The 18030-nt window shown below is 48.6% G+C and overlaps 1 pseudogene; it reads right to left on the bottom strand.

Moving 5' to 3' along the window:
• Nucleotides 1-8490: 8490 nt before the first annotated feature.
• The window catches only part of LOC135534001 (gamma-tubulin complex component 4-like), a 39599-nt pseudogene continuing 30059 nt past the window's right edge, over nt 8491-18030 (bottom strand).

The raw sequence follows: 18030 nt of genomic DNA, 5'->3' as shown, positions 1-18030 counted from the left end.
TCTTCGACAAGCACTAACACAGACCCAATACAGCCGCCTTTCGACAAGCACTAACACAGACCCAATACAGCCGTCTTCGACAAGCACTAACACAGACCCAGGTGAAGAACAGGCAGCCTCAGCCAGTACTAGCACAACCAGAGGTGTACAGCCAGCATCAGATACAAGCAGCTCAGACCCTAATAGAACAGTTGCTGCTCCACCAAATGACCTAGCAGATTGGCCCCCAGTCTTAACATACTTTATGAGGACTAAGTTGGTGCGCTGAGGTCCATTCAAACTAGACTGGATTTTTTTAACCTAAAGACAAGTCTCGAAGAGGTTTCCATCAGGCTTATTACCGAGACAGCTGGCTAATTGGGGAAAAGATGACCGGGAGCTGGCTAAAAATGGGGAAAAGATGACCGGGAGCTGGCTAAAAATGGGGAAAAGATGACCGGGAGCTGGCTAAAATGGGGAAAAGATGACCGGAGCTGGCTAAAATGGGGAAAAAGATGACCGGAGCTGGCTAAAAATGGGGAAAAGATGACCGGGAGCTGGCTAAAAATGGGGAAAAGATGACCGGAGCTGGCTAAAAATGGGGAAAAGATGACCGGGAGCTGGCTAAAAATGGGGAAAAGATGACCGGGAGCTGGCTAAAATGGGGAAAAGATGACCGGGAGCTGGCTAAATGGGGAAAAGATGACCGGGAGCTGGCTAAAATGGGGAAAAGATGACCGGGAGCTGGCTAAATGGGGAAAAGATTACCGGGAGTTGAAAGCTTTCATAACCAAAAAAACACTGCATTGTTTTTGCTGTAAGCTCTTTTTTACTAAAAACTACAAAATAATAAAGGAAGGCGTGAGTGACTGGTCAAATATCAACACCATTCTGAAACACCATGAGAGTCGTCCTGAACACAAACAATATGATTAAGTGGAGAGAACTTGATCTGCGCCGAAGTCTGGGACAGACTCTTGACCAGATACAAATTACCATTTGAGGCTGAAAGAAAGAGATGGCGAGATGTCTTTACACGTTTAATAAGTATCACCCAGTCTCTGGCTGAAAGAAACCTAGCATTCTGTGGTTCATCAGACAAACTCTTCCAACCAGAATGGAAACTTCCTAAAAGAGGTTGAATTACTGGTAAAATTTGACCCCGTTATGGAAAATCATCTCAGAAAAATTAAAGATGGAGAGACACATGTTCATTACCTTGGGAAGCGCACACAGAATGAGCTGATGCAGATTGTGAGTGACAAGATTCTAGAAGCAATGATGACTCAAGTAAAATACTCAAAGTACTTCTCCATTATCTTGAACCTAACGTTAGTCACCAGGAGCAAATGTCCATTATTCTGAGAAGCGTGGCTTTAAGGGAAAGCCAGAGATCAAGGAGCACTTCCTTGGCTTTGTGAATGTTGAGGTTACAACAGGCTTGAATACAGCTGTGTGATTAACTTTGGTTCCCTCTACAGCCTGGGCATTTTCAGCATCAGCACCAGTCTATCTGGACTGGTGTCCACTGTCATCTTAGATAAGCTGAACGAGCTGAAGATTCCATTTGAAGATTGCAGAGGGCAAGCTTATGATAATGGGGGCAACATGAAGGGCAAGCACCAAGGAGTAAAGCCAAACTGCTCCAAAAAAATCCCAGAGTCGTGTTCATCCCATGTGGCGCACCTACTCTAAACATTTGGGCATGTGCAAAAGCTCTTCACCTTATTTTCAGCTGGCACACAAAGATGGAATGTTTTGAAGAAACACATGAACATAACCGAGTGACACAAGATGGGAGAGGAGGTTCCAAAGTGTTCATGCAATCAGGTATCAGGCTTCTGAGGTTTGGGAGGCATTACCGGAAACCAGACAGACGATCAACGATCCTGCGGCCAAAATGGAGGCACAAGCACTTGCAGAGGAAGTTGGGTACTACTGCTTCTTGATTTGCTGTGTCGTATGGTGTGAGATACTGACAATAACAAACCAAGTGAACAAGCTCCTCCAATCCCCCCAATGCAGTTGGATATCGCCGTGAATTTAATCTCAAATGCAAAGGCCTCCCTCACTTCACACCGGAAACTGGATTCTCTGAGGCCCAGACAACAGCATTTGTGAAGAAAGTAATGTGGAGGCTTTTCTGAAAGAGAAGAGACAGAAACAGCAAGAGGTATTTCAGCTACGAGGCTCCTGATGAACCAGTGGCTGACGCACTGAAAAACCTTGAAGTCAACGACTTCAACATTGTGATCGACTCTGCTGTGACATCCACGGATGAAAGATTTGAAACACTCAACCAGGTGAAAACCAAATATGGAGTATTGCTGAAATTCACTACTGCCTCTCAGATGTCCAGTCAATCTTAAGGCTCAGTGCATGGAAGTTAAACTCTCTAACCTTCAGAGATGTCTGTGACATCAGTGGAATGGATCTGGCACATGAGATTCAGAATGTACCTGATCTGACATCAGATGACTGCCTTTCCTTTCTCTGTGAGAACAACCTGGAGGAACTCTATCCTATCCTCTGGACGGCCCTAAGTACTGCAGTCACTCTACCAGTAACAGTAGAATCGGCAGAGAGGAGCTTTTCAAAATAAAAGCTCATCAAAAGCTACCTGAGGTCTTCCATGTCACAGGAACGTTTGGGTGGTCTGGCCATCATGAGCATAAATCATGATGTGGGGAAACACATGTCCTTTGATGACTTTGCATCAAGAATGAGCAGAAGAGGAATATGTTGATGGTAAGATTTGAATTCAAATGTTTGGACACTTAACACTAACAACATTAAGATTGTATGGCAGAAGTGCATGTGTGAAAATGACTGCTTACATAACTATTTGACATACTTTGTCAATTTCTTCCAGACAGTCCAGATAGACTGGTGTCCATGCGGATGCTGAAAATGCCCAGGCTGTAGAGGGAACCAAAGTTAATCACACAGCTGTACAGGTTTTATTGGACTATTTTGAGACATATAGCTGCAGCCATAGCCTTTAGGCTCATGTTTACATTGTATAGACAAAGCTACATGTGAGGACAGGACTAATTACAAGGCAGCAGAGCCAAAGATCACTGATATATTGGATTATTTTCTACAATTTCTTATTTATGTTAATATTCAATTATCTTAAGATTCTATAGAAAATATATTCATTAAATATTGTTTGTTTATACCTCAGTCTGTTCTGTATAGGTCTACTTATGCTGAGACTGACAGATGGAGCAAACTGTTTTAAAGGAGGGAGGATTGTAGGAGGGGCCCTTTGCAGAATTTTGCTTAGGGCCCCAGGGAGGACAGGACTGGCTCTGTTCCCCACGATTGGTTAGGATTGGTAGAGGGGGAGCTGATAGCGTCTTGTCAGGTCCCAACCTGCCCAGGGTGGAGTGTAGTGTCATGTCTGGTCCCTACCTGCCCAGGGCGTAGTGTAGTGTCATGTCAGGTCCCGACCTGCCCAGGGAGTTGTGTAGTGTCATGTCAGGTCCCGACCTGCCCAGGGTGTAGTGTAGTGTCATGTCAGGTCCCCCAGGAGTAGTGTAGTGTCATGTCAGGTCCCTGCCCAGGGTGTAGTGTAGTGGCATGTCAGGTCCCTACCTGCCCAGGGTGTAGTGTAGTGTCATGTCAGGTCCCTACCTGCCCAGGGTGTAGTGTAGTGTCATGTCAGGTCCTGCCCAGGGTGTAGTGTAGTGTCATGTCAGGTCCCTACCTGCCCAGGGTGTAGTGTCATGTCAGGTCCCTACCTGCCCAGGGTGTAGTGTAGTGTCATGTCAGGTCCCTACCTGCCCAGGGTGCAGTGGTGTCATGTCTGGTCCCTACCTGCCCAGGGTGCAGTGTCATGTGGTCCCTACCTGCCCAGGGTGCAGTGTAGTGTCATGTCTGGTCCCTACCTTGCCCAGGGTGTAGTGTAGTGTCATGTCAGGTCCCTACCTGCCCAGGGTGTAGTGTCATGTCATGTCTGGTCCCTACCTGCCCAGGTGTAGTGTCATGTCCCTACCTGCCCAGGGTGTAGTGTAGTGTCATGTCAGGTCCCTACCTGCCCAGGGTGCAGTGGTGTCATGTCTGGTCCCTACCTGCCCAGGGTGCAGTGGTGTCATGTCAGGTCCCTACCTGCCCAGGGTGCAGTGTAGTGTCATGTCTGGTCCCTACCTGCCCAGGGTGTAGTGTAGTGTCATGTCCCTACCTGCCCAGGGTGCAGTGTAGTGTCATGTCAGGTCCCTACCTGCCCAGGGTGTAGTGTACTGTCATGTCAGGTCCCTACCTGCCCAGGGTGTAGTGTAGTGTCATGTCAGGTCCCTACCTGTCCAGGGTGTAGTGTCATGTCTGGTCCCTACCTGCCCAGGGTGTAGTGTCATGTCTGGTCCCTACCTGCCCAGGGTGTAGTGTCATGTCAGGTCCCTACCTGCCCAGGGTGCAGTGGTCCAATGTCAGGTCCCTACCTGCCCAGGGTGTAGTGTAGTGTCATGTCAGGTCCCTACCTGCCCAGGGTGCAGTGGTGTCATGTCTGGTCCCTACCTGCCCAGGGTGCAGTGTAGTGTCATGTCAGGTCCCTGCCTGCCCAGGGTGGAGTGTAGTGTCATGTCAGGTCCCTACCTACCCAGGGTGCAGTGTAGTGTCATGTCAGGTCCCTACCTGCCCAGGGTGTAGTGTTGTGTCATGTCAGGTCCCTACCTGCCCAGGGTGTAGTGTAGTGTCATGTCTGGTCCCGACCTGCCCAGGGTGCAGTGTCAGGTCCCAACCTGCCCAGGGTGCAGTGGTGTCATGTCTGGTCCCTACCTGCCCAGGGTGCAGTGGTGTCATGTCTGGTCCCTACCTGCCCAGGGTGGAGTGTAGTGTCATGTCAGGTCCCTACCTACCCAGGGTGCAGTGTAGTGTCATGTCAGGTCCCTACCTGCCCAGGGTGTAGTGTTGTGTCATGTCAGGTCCCTACCTGCCCAGGGTGTAGTGTAGTGTCATGTCAGGTCCCAACCTGCCCAGGGTGCAGTGGTGTCATGTCTGGTCCCTACCTGCCCAGGGTGTAGTGTAGTGTCATGTCAGGTCCCTACCTGCCCAGGGTGCAGTGGTGTCATGTCTGGTCCCTCCCTGCCCAGGGTGCAGTGTAGTGTCATGTCAGGTCCCTACCTGCCCAGGGTGCAGTGTAGTGTCATGTCAGGTCCCTACCTGCCCAGGGTGTAGTGTATTGTCATGTCCCTACCTGCCCAGGGTGCAGTGTAGTGTCATGTCAGGTCCCTACCTGCCCAGGGTGTAGTGTATTGTCATGTCCCTACCTGCCCAGGGTGCAGTGTAGTGTCATGTCAGGTCCCTACCTGCCCAGGGTGTAGTGTATTTTCATGTCCCTACCTGCCCAGGGTGGAGTGTAGTGTCATGTCAGGTCCCTACCTGCCCAGGGTGGAGTGTAGTGTCATGTCAGGTCCCTACCTGCCCAGGGTGTAGTGTATTGTCAGGTCCCTACCTGCCCAGGGTGCAGTGTAGTGTCATGTCAGGTCCCTACCTGCAGGGTGTAGTGTATTGTCATGTCCCTACCTGCCCAGGGTGGAGTGTAGTGTCATGTCAGGTCCCTACCTGCCCAGGGTGTAGTGTAGTGTCATGTCAGGTCCCTACCTGCCCAGAGTGTAGTGTCATGTCAGGTCCCTACCTGCCCAGGGTGTAGTGTTGTGTCATGTCAGGTCCCTACCTGCCCAGGGTGTAGTGTAGTGTCATGTCAGGTCCCAACCTGCCCAGGGTGCAGTGGTGTCATGTCTGGTCCCTACCTGCCCAGGGTGCAGTGGTGTCATGTCTGGTCCCTACCTGCCCAGGGTGCAGTGTAGTGTCATGTCAGGTCCCTACCTGCCCAGGGTGTAGTGTATTGTCATGTCCCCTGCCCAGGGTGGAGTGTAGTGTCATGTCAGGTCCCTACCTGCCCAGGGTGTAGTGTATTGTCATGTCCCTGCCTGCCCAGGGGTGCAGAGTGTAGTGTCATGTCAGGTCCCTACCTGCCCAGGGTGTAGTGTATGTGTCATGTCCCTACCTGCCCAGGGTGCAGTGTAGTGTCATGTCAGGTCCCTACCTGCCCAGGGTGTAGTGTATTGTCATGTCCCTACCTGCCCAGGGTGGAGTGTAGTTTCATGTCAGGTCCCTACCTGCCCAGGGTGGAGTGTAGTGTCAGGTCCCTACCTGCCCAGGGTGCAGTGTAGTGTCATGTCAGGTCCCTACCTGCCCAGGGTGTAGTGTCATGTCAGGTCCCTCCCTGTGCAGTGTAGTGTCATGTCAGGTCCCTACCTGCCCAGAGTGTAGTGTAGTGTCATGTCAGGTCCCTACCTGCCCAGGGTGGAGTGTTGTGTCATGTCAGGTCCCTACCTGCCCAGGGTGGAGTGTAGTGTCAGGTCCCTACCTGCCCAGGGTGTAGTGTAGTGTCATGTCAGGTCCCTACCTGCCCAGGGTGCAGTGTAGTGTCATGTCAGGTCCCTACCTGTCCAGGGTGGAGTGTAGTGTCAGGGTCCCTACCTGCCCAGGGTGTAGTGTCATGTCAGGTCCCTACCTGCCCAGGGTGGGGTGTAGTGTCATGTCAGGGTCCCATGCCCAGGGTGTAGTGGGTCAGGTCCCTACCTGCCCAGAGTGTAGTGTAGTGTCATGTCTGGTCCCTACCGCCCTGCAGTGTCATGTCAGGTCCCTACCTGCCCAGAGAGTGTAGTGTAATGTCATGTCAGGTCCCTACCTGCCCAGGGTGCAGTGTCGCGTCAGGGTCCCTACCCGCCCAGGGTGGAGTGTAGTGTCATGTCAGGTCCCTGCACTGCCCAGGGTGCAGTGTCAGGTCCCTACCTGCCCAGGGTGCAGTGTAGTGTCATGTCAGGTCCCTACCTACCCAGGGTGTAGTGTATTTTCATGTCCCTACCTGCCCAGGAGGTAGTGTCATGTCAGGTCCCTACCTGCCCAGGGGTGGAGTGTAGTGTCATGTCAGGTCCTCACCGCCCAGGGTGTAGTGTATTGTCAAGGTCCCTACCTGCCCAGGGTGCATGGGTGTGTCATGTCAGGTCCCTACCTGCCCAGGGTGTAAGTGTATTGTCAGTGTCCCTACCTGCCCAGGTGGTGTAGTGTCATGTCAGGTCCCTACCTGCCCAGGGTGTAGTGTAGTGTCATGTCAGGTCCTCACTGCCCAGAGTGTAGTGTCATGTCAGGTCCCTACCTGCCCAGGGTGTAGTGTTGTGTCATGTCAGGTCCCTACCTGCCCAGGGTGTAGTGTAGTGTCATGTCTGGTCCCTACCTGCCCAGGGTGCAGTGGTGTCATGTCTGGTCCCTACCTGCCCAGGGTGCAGTGTAGTGTCATGTCAGGTCCCTACCTGCCCAGGGTGTAGTGTATTGTCATGTCCCTACCTGCCCAGGGTGGAGTGTAGTGTCATGTCAGGTCCCTACCTGCCCAGGGTGTAGTGTATTGTCATGTCCCTACCTGCCCAGGGTGCAGTGTAGTGTCATGTCAGGTCCCTACCTGCCCAGGGTGTAGTGTATTGTCATGTCCCTACCTGCCCAGGGGCAGTGTAGTGTCATGTCAGGTCCCTACCTGCCCAGGGTGTAGTGTATTGTCATGTCCCTACCTGCCCAGGGTGCAGTGTCAGGTCCCTACCTGCCCAGAGTGTAGTGTAATGTCATGTCAGGTCCCTACCTGCCCAGGGTGCAGTGTCATGTCAGGTCCCTACCTGCCCAGGGTGGAGTGTAGTGTCATGTCAGGTCCCTACCTGCCCAGAGTGTAGTGTAGTGTCATGTCTGGTCCCTACCTGCCCAGGGTGTAGTGTAGTGTCATGTCAGGTCCCTACCTGCCCAGAGTGTAGTGTAGTGTCATGTCAGGTCCCTACCTGCCCAGGGTGGAGTGTAGTGTCAGGTCCCTACCTGCCCAGGGTGTAGTGTAGTGTCATGTCTGGTCCCTACCTGCCCAGGGTGTAGTGTAGTGTCATGTCTGGTCCCTACCTGCCCAGGGTGCTGTGTTGTGTCATGTCAGGTCCCTACCTGCCCAGGGTGTAGTGTAGTGTCATGTCTGGTCCCTACCTGCCCAGGGTGCAGTGTAGTGTCATGTCAGGTCCCTACCTGCCCAGGGTGTAGTGTAGTGTCATGTCAGGTCCCTACCTGCCCAGAGTGTAGTGTAGTGTCATGTCAGGTCCCTACCTGCCCAGGGTGTAGTGTCATGTCAGGTCCCTACCTGCACAGGGTGTAGTGTAGTGTCATGTCTGGTCCCTACCTGCCCAGAGTGTAGTGTAGTGTCATGTCTGGTCCCTACCTGCCCAGGGTGCTGTGTAGTGTCATGTCTGGTCCCTACCTGCCCAGAGTGTAGTGTCATGTCTGGTCCCTACCTGCCCAGGGTGCTGTGTAGTGTCATGTCAGGTCCCTACCTGCCCAGGGTGCTGTGTAGTGTCATGTCAGGTCCCTACCTGCCCAGGGTGTAGTGTAGTGTCATGTCAGGTCCCTACCTGCCCAGAGTGTAGTGTCATGTCTGGTCCCTACCTGCCCAGGGTGCAGTGTAGTATCATGTCAGGTCCCTACCTGCCCAGGGTGCCTCCTGACTGGGTGTAGTACTTGTTGTAGTCTAGCCTGAGCAGCAGCTGAGCCAGGTCAGAGTTGATCTGGTGGTTTCTGACACCTGACAGGATCTTGAAGAGCAGGAAGGACTGACGACTGAAACCCTGAAATTACAGATGAAGTACTTCATTGTTTGCATTGGCCATTTAGCTAGCACCAAAGATTACAAGCAATTACTATAATATAGTAATATAGGCATGACAATGGGTGAAAGGTTATTGTTAGCAGTCCTAGCAGACAGCCTTACCTTGACCAAGATGTCCAGTTGGGCTGTTCCTCTCTCATCCAGCGGAGCCACGTTCTGGCTGACCAATGAGCAGAAGTTATGACACAGCTCCAGGATCTCATTCAGACAGTGGAACACCTGGGACTGAGAGAAGACATTGGACAAAATTCAAAAATGAATGGGAAACCATAGCAAAGTGGTCCTTCAAGGCTGAATCCTAATTTGATAGTGTTGTTATGCATGATTAGCACTCAACACGCACAACACGTTCAAGGTTGCCTTCATTTCAGTCGCGTTGTGCCATTGGGTCAGGGTAAGTGGTTACCTTGTCAGGAAGCATATCAAAGTGACAATCTGATCCTCTGCATAACGTGACTGCAATAAAGAAGACGTTGAAGTGGCCTTAAATTACTGCCACATTGTATTCACGTCAAATGCTAATAAATTGAGACGCTAACCGGCTTGGAGCAGGATGAAGGACTGTGCTAGCAGGTTGCTAAGGAAGTGGTCGTGGGCCAGCCGGATGCTCTCAAAGTCTCTGGTGGAGTTGATCTGCTGCAGCAGCTGAGAGAACTGAGACTCCAGCACGTCCACCTGAGAGAGGAGGTTAGAAATATGGCACCAACAACAAGGTCATTCATAGCCTGGTCATAGGAATAGATGTGTTGTCTTGCCAACTCCTATGACCACCTTTGAGCTGGCTATACAGATATGGGACCAGTTTTGAAAGAGGGCCTGAGCAGCAAAAACAAATGTGCATTGTAGTTGTAGAACAAAGAAAGGAATGCTTGTTTGCATTAATGGCCGTGGTGCATTGAGCCTCTCAAATTTCCTCCCAAAGCTGAATATGAACAGGTAAAAAAACTATACAGTCTTGTCTTTACTACTGCTCTCTATTCTTAAAAACAGACCAGATGCACTGCACAGTACTTAGTCTTTGCATGTACAGATGACACGTGGTTGTGGCTCAGTTGGTAGAGCATGGCACTTGGAAAGCCAGGGTTGTGGGTTCAATTCCCACGGGGACAAGTATGGAAACGTATGCACTCACTACTGTGGACAGTGTCTGCTAAATGACACTTGTTATTTCCTGGAGATATAATCACCTGTGGTGTACTGCAGATTGTCCACCAGGAAAGCCATGTGGTTACGTAGCTCCACTTGACAGCGTCTGTCTGGTTGGATTTGAGGTGTTTCCTCTGCATCTGTAGAGCCCAGCAGTGCTGCAGCTCAGACTGCACCCGCCTCACACTCAGCAGGTAACGGAATATCACATTATACCTGGGAGACAGGACAGAGTCAGGGATATTACATTATACCTGGGAGACAGGACAGAGTCAGGGATATTACATTATACCTGGGGGACAGAACAGAGTCAGGGATATTACATTATACCTGGGGGACAGGACAGAGTCAGGGATATTACATTATACCTGGGAGACAGGACAGAGTCAGGGATATTACATTATACCTGGGGGACAGGACAGAGTCAGGGATATTACATTATACCTGGGAGACAGGACAGAGTCAGGGATATTACATTATACCTGGGGAGACAGTCAGGGACATTATACCTGGGAGTCAGGGATATTACATTATACCTGGGAGACAGGACAGAGTGAGGGATATTACATTATACCTGGGAGACAGGACAGAGTCAGGGATATTACATTATACCTGGGAGACAGGACAGAGTCAGGGATATTACATTATACCTGGGGGACAGGACAGAGTCAGGGATATTACATTATACCTGGGAGACAGGACAGAGTCAGGGATATTACATTATACCTGGGAGACAGGACAGAGTCAGGGATATTACATTATACCTGGGAGACAGGACAGAGTCAGGGATATTACATTATACCTGGGAGACAGGACAGAGTCAGGGATATTACATTATACCTGGGAGACAGGACAGAGTCAGGGATATTACATTATACCTGGGAGACAGGACAGAGTCAGGGATATTACATTATACCTGGGAGACAGGACAGAGTCAGGGATATTACATTATACCTGGGAGACAGGACAGAGTCAGGGATATTACATTATACCTGGGAGACAGGACAGAGTCAGGGATATTACATTATACTAGGGGGACAGGACAGAGTCAGGGATATTACATTATACCTGGGAGACAGGACAGAGTCAGGGATATTACATTATACCTGGGAGACAGGACAGAGTCAGGGATATTACATTATACCTGGGGGGACAGGACAGAGTCAGGGATATTACATTATACCTGGGAGACAGGACAGAGTCAGGGATATTACATTATACCTGGGAGACAGGACAGAGTCAGGGATATTATATTATACCTGGGGGACAGGACAGAGTCAGGGATATTACATTATACCTGGGAGACAGGACAGAGTCAGGGATATTACATTATACCTGGGAGACAGGACAGAGTCAGGGATATTACATTATAGCTGGGGGACAGGACAGAGTCAGGGATATTACATTATACCTGGGAGACAGGACAGAGTCAGGGATATTACATTATACCTGGGAGATAGGACAGAGTCAGGGATATTACATTATACCTGGGAGACAGGACAGAGTCAGGGATATTACATTATACCTGGGAGACAGGACAGAGTCAGGGATATTACATTATACCTGGGAGACAGGACAGAGTCAGGGATATTACATTATACCTGGGAGACAGGACAGAGTCAGGGATATTACATTATACCTGGGGAGACAGGACAGAGTCAGGGGATATTACATTATACCTGGGGGACAGGACAGAGTCAGGGATATTACATTATACCTGGGAGACAGGACAGAGTCAGGGATATTACATTATACCTGGGAGACAGGACAGAGTCAGGGATATTACATTATACCTGGGAGACAGGACAGAGTCAGGGATATTATATTATACCTGGGAGACAGGACAGAGTCAGGGATATTACATTATACCTGGGAGACAGGACAGAGTCAGGGATATTACATTATACCTGGGAGACAGGACAGAGTCAGGGATATTACATTATACCTGGGAGACAGGACAGAGTCAGGGATATTACATTATACCTGGGAGACAGGACAGAGTCAGGGATATTACATTATACCTGGGGGACAGGACAGAGTCAGGGATATTACATTATACCTGGGAGACAGGACAGAGTCAGGGATATTACATTATACCTGGGAGACAGGACAGAGTCAGGGATATTACATTATACCTGGGGGACAGGACAGAGTCAGGATATTACATTATACCTGGGAGACAGGACAGAGTCAGGGATATTACATTATACTAGGGGACAGGACAGAGTCAGGGATATTACATTATACTAGGGGGACAGGACAGAGTCAGGGATATTACATTATACCTGGGAGACAGGACAGAGTCAGGGATATTACATTATACCTGGGAGACAGGACAGAGTCAGGGATATTACATTATACCTGGGAGACAGGACAGAGTCAGGGATATTACATTATACCTGGGAGACAGGACAGAGTCAGGGATATTACATTATACCTGGGGACAGGACAGAGTAAGGGATATTACATTATACCTGGGAGACAGGACAGAGTCAGGGATATTACATTATACTAGGGGGACAGGACAGAGTCAGGGATATTACATTATACCTGGGGGACAGGACAGAGTCAGGGATATTACATTATACCTGGGAGACAGGACAGAGTCAGGGATATTACATTATACCTGGGAGACAGGACAGAGTCAGGATATTACATTATACCTGGGAGACAGGACAGAGTCAGGGATATTACATTATACCTGGGAGACAGGACAGAGTCAGGGATATTACATTATACCTGGGAGACAGGACAGAGTCAGGGATATTACATTATACCTGGGAGACAGGACAGAGTCAGGGATATTACATTATACCTGGGAGACAGGACAGAGTCAGGGATATTACATTATACCTGGGAGACAGGACAGAGTCAGGGATATTACATTATACCTGGGAGACAGGACAGAGTCAGGGATATTACATTATACCTGGGAGACAGGACAGAGTCAGGGATATTACATTATACCTGGGAGACAGGACAGAGTCAGGGATATTACATTATACCTGGGAGACAGGACAGAGTCAGGATATTACATTATACCTGGGAGACAGGACAGAGTCAGGGATATTACATTATACTGGGGACAGGACAGAGTCAGGGATATTACATTATACCTGGGAGACAGGACAGAGTCAGGGATATTACATTATACCTGGGAGACAGGACAGAGTCAGGGATATTACATTATACCTGGGAGACAGGACAGAGTCAGGGATATTACATTATACCTGGGAGACAGGACAGAGTCAGGGATATTACATTATACCTGGGAGACAGGACAGAGTCAGGGATATTACATTATACCTGGGAGACAGGACAGAGTCAGGGATATTACATTATACCTGGGAGACAGGACAGAGTCAGGGATATTACATTATACCTGGGAGACAGGACAGAGTCAGGGATATTACATTATACCTGGGAGACAGGACAGAGTCAGGGATATTACATTATACTAGGGGGACAGGACAGAGTCAGGGATATTACATTATACCTGGGAGACAGGACAGAGTCAGGGATATTACATTATACCTGGGAGACAGGACAGAGTCAGGGATATTACATTATACCTGGGGGACAGGACAGAGTCAGGGATATTATATTATACCTGGGGACAGGACAGAGTCAGGGATATTACATTATACCTGGGAGACAGGACAGAGTCAGGGATATTACATTATACCTGGGAGACAGGACAGAGTCAGGGATATTACATTATAGCTGGGGACAGGACAGAGTCAGGGATATTACATTATACCTGGGAGACAGGACAGAGTCAGGGATATTACATTATACCTGGGAGATAGGACAGAGTCAGGGATATTACATTATACCTGGGAGACAGGACAGAGTCAGGGATATTACATTATACCTGGGAGACAGGACAGAGTCAGGGATATTACATTATACCTGGGAGACAGGACAGAGTCAGGGATATTACATTATACCTGGGAGACAGGACAGAGTCAGGGATATTACATTATACCTGGGAGACAGGACAGAGTCAGGGATATTACATTATACCTGGGGGACAGGACAGAGTCAGGGATATTACATTATACCTGGGAGACAGGACAGAGTCAGGATATTACATTATACCTGGGAGACAGGACAGAGTCAGGGATATTACATTATACCTGGGAGACAGGACAGAGTCAGGGATATTACATTATACCTGGGAGACAGGACAGAGTCAGGGATATTACATTATACCTGGGAGACAGGGCAGAGTCAGGGATATTACATTATACCTGGGAGACAGGGCAGAGTCAGGGATATTACATTATACCTGGGAGACAGGACAGAGTCAGGGATATTACATTATACCTGGGAGACAGGACAGAGTCAGGGATATTACATTATACCTGGGGGACAGGACAGAGTCAGGGATATTACATTATACCTGGGAGACAGGACAGAGTCAGGGATATTACATTATACCTGGGAGACAGGACAGAGTCAGGGATATTACATTATACCTGGGAGACAGGACAGAGTCAGGGATATTACATTATACCTGGGAGACAGGACAGAGTCAGGGATATTACATTATACCTGGGGACAGGACAGAGTCAGGGATATTACATTATACCTGGGAGACAGGACAGAGTCAGGGATATTACATTATACCTGGGAGACAGGACAGAGTCAGGGATATTACATTATACCTGGGGGACAGGACAGAGTCAGGGATATTACATTATACCTGGGAGACAGGACAGAGTCAGGGATATTACATTATACTAGGGGGACAGGACAGAGTCAGGGATATTACATTATACTAGGGGGACAGGACAGAGTCAGGGATATTACATTATACCTGGGAGACAGGACAGAGTCAGGGATATTACATTATACCTGGGAGACAGGACAGAGTCAGGGATATTACATTATACCTGGGAGACAGGACAGAGTCAGGGATATTACATTATACCTGGGAGACAGGACAGAGTCAGGGATATTACATTATACCTGGGGGACAGGACAGAGTAAGGGATATTACATTATACCTGGGAGACAGGACAGAGTCAGGGATATTACATTATACTAGGGGGACAGGACAGAGTCAGGGATATTACATTATACCTGGGGGACAGGACAGAGTCAGGGATATTACATTATACCTGGGAGACAGGACAGAGTCAGGGATATTACATTATACCTGGGAGACAGGACAGAGTCAGGGATATTACATTATACCTGGGAGACAGGACAGAGTCAGGGATATTACATTATACCTGGGAGACAGGACAGAGTCAGGGATATTACATTATACCTGGGAGACAGGACAGAGTCAGGGATATTACATTATACCTGGGAGACAGGACAGAGTCAGGGATATTACATTATACCTGGGAGACAGGACAGAGTCAGGGATATTACATTATACCTGGGAGACAGGACAGAGTCAGGGATATTACATTATACCTGGGAGACAGGACAGAGTCAGGATATTACATTATACCTGGGAGACAGGACAGAGTCAGGGATATTACATTATACCTGGGAGACAGGACAGAGTCAGGGATATTACATTATACCTGGGAGACAGGACAGAGTCAGGGATATTACATTATACCTGGGAGACAGGACAGAGTCAGGGATATTACATTATACTAGGGGGACAGGACAGAGTCAGGGATATTACATTATACCTGGGAGACAGGACAGAGTCAGGGATATTACATTATACCTGGGAGACAGGACAGAGTCAGGGATATTACATTATAGCTGGGGGACAGGACAGAGTCAGGGATATTACATTATACCTGGGAGACAGGACAGAGTCAGGGATATTACATTATACCTGGGGAGGACAGAGTCAGGGATATTACATTATACCTGGGGGACAGGACAGAGTCGGGGGATATTACATTATACCTGGGAGACAGGACAGAGTCAGGGATATTACATTATACCTGGGAGACAGGACAGAGTCAGGGATATTACATTATACCTGGGAGACAGGACAGGGTCAGGGATATTACATTATACCTGGGGACAGGACAGAGTCAGGGATATTACATTATACCTGGGAGACAGGACAGAGTCAGGATATTACATTATACTAGGGGGACAGGACAGAGTCAGGGATATTACATTATACCTGGGGGACAGGACAGAGTCAGGGATATTACATTATACCTGGGAGACAGGACAGAGTCAGGGATATTACATTATACCTGGGAGACAGGACAGAGTCAGGGATATTACATTATACCTGGGAGACAGGACAGAGTCAGGGATATTACATTATACCTGGGAGACAGGACAGAGTCAGGGATATTACATTATACCTGGGGGACAGGACAGAGTCAGGGATATTACATTATACCTGGGAGACAGGACAGAGTCAGGGATATTACATTATACCTGGGGGACAGGACAGAGTCAGGGATATTACATTATACCTGGGAGACAGGACAGAGTCAGGGATATTACATTATACTAGGGGGACAGGACAGAGTCAGGGATATTACATTATACCTGGGGGACAGGACAGAGTCAGGGATATTACATTATACCTGGGGGACAGGACAGAGTCAGGGATATTACATTATACCTGGGAGACAGGACAGAGTCAGGGATATTACATTATACCTGGGAGACAGGACAGAGTCAGGGATATTACATTATACCTGGGAGACAGGACAGAGTCAGGGATATTACATTATACCTGGGAGACAGGACAGAGTCAGGGATATTACATTATACTAGGGGACAGGACAGAGTCAGGGATATTACATTATACCTGGGAGACAGGACAGAGTCAGGGATATTACATTATACCTGGGGGACAGGACAGAGTCAGGGATATTACATTATACCTGGGAGACAGGACAGAGTCAGGGATATTACATTATACCTGGGAGACAGGACAGAGTCAGGGATATTACATTATACCTGGGAGACAGGACAGAGTCAGGGATATTACATTATACCTGGGAGACAGGACAGAGTCAGGGATATTACATTATACCTGGGGGACAGGACAGAGTCAGGGATATTACATTATACCTGGGAGACAGGACAGAGTCAGGGATATTACATTATACCTGGGAGACAGGACAGAGTCAGGGATATTACATTATACCTGGGAGACAGGACAGAGTCAGGGATATTACATTATACCTGGGAGACAGGACAGAGTCAGGGATATTACATTATACCTGGGGGACAGGACAGAGTCAGGGATATTACATTATACCTGGGAGACAGGACAGAGTCAGGGATATTACATTATACCTGGGAGACAGGACAGAGTCAGGGATATTATATTATACCTGGGAGACAGGACAGAGTCAGGGGATATTATATTATACCTGGGGGACAGCACAGAGTCAGGGATATTATATTATACCTGGGAGACAGGACAGAGTCAGGGATATTACATTATACCTGGGAGACAGGACAGAGTCAGGGATATTACATTATACCTGGGAGACAGGACAGAGTCAGGGATATTACATTATACCTGGGGGACAGCACAGAGTCAGGGATATTATATTATACCTGGGAGACAGGACAGAGTCAGGGATATTATATTATACCTGGGGGACAGCACAGAGTCAGGGATATTATATTATACCTGGGAGACAGGACAGAGTCAGGGATATTACATTATACCTGGGAGACAGGACAGAGTCAGGGATATTACATTATACCTGGGGACAGCACAGAGTCAGGGATATTATATTATACCTGGGAGACAGGACAGAGTCAGGGATATTATATTATACCTGGGGGACAGCACAGAGTCAGGGATATTACATTATACCTGGGGGACAGGACAGAGTCAGGGATATTACATTATACCTGGGAGACAGGACAGAGTCAGGGATATTACATTATACCTGGGAGACAGGACAGAGTCAGGGATATTACATTATACCTGGGAGACAGGACAGAGTCAGGGATATTACATTATACCTGGGAGACAGGACAGAGTCAGGGATATTACATTATACCTGGGAGACAGGACAGAGTCAGGGATATTACATTATACCTGGGAGACAGGACAGAGTCAGGGATATTACATTATACCTGGGAGACAGGACAGAGTCAGGGATATTATATTATACCTGGGAGACAGGACAGAGTCAGGGATATTACATTATACCTGGGGGACAGGACAGAGTGAGGATATTACATTATACCTGGGAGACAGGACAGAGTCAGGGATATTACATTATACCTGGGAGACAGGACAG

Source organism: Oncorhynchus masou, unplaced genomic scaffold (assembly GCF_036934945.1).
Source record: "Oncorhynchus masou masou isolate Uvic2021 unplaced genomic scaffold, UVic_Omas_1.1 unplaced_scaffold_2902, whole genome shotgun sequence".
In the NCBI taxonomy this organism is placed as follows: Eukaryota; Metazoa; Chordata; class Actinopteri; order Salmoniformes; family Salmonidae; genus Oncorhynchus; species Oncorhynchus masou.
The sequence above is the reverse complement of the archived record's forward strand: the minus strand, read 5'-3'. Positions and strand labels throughout refer to the sequence as shown.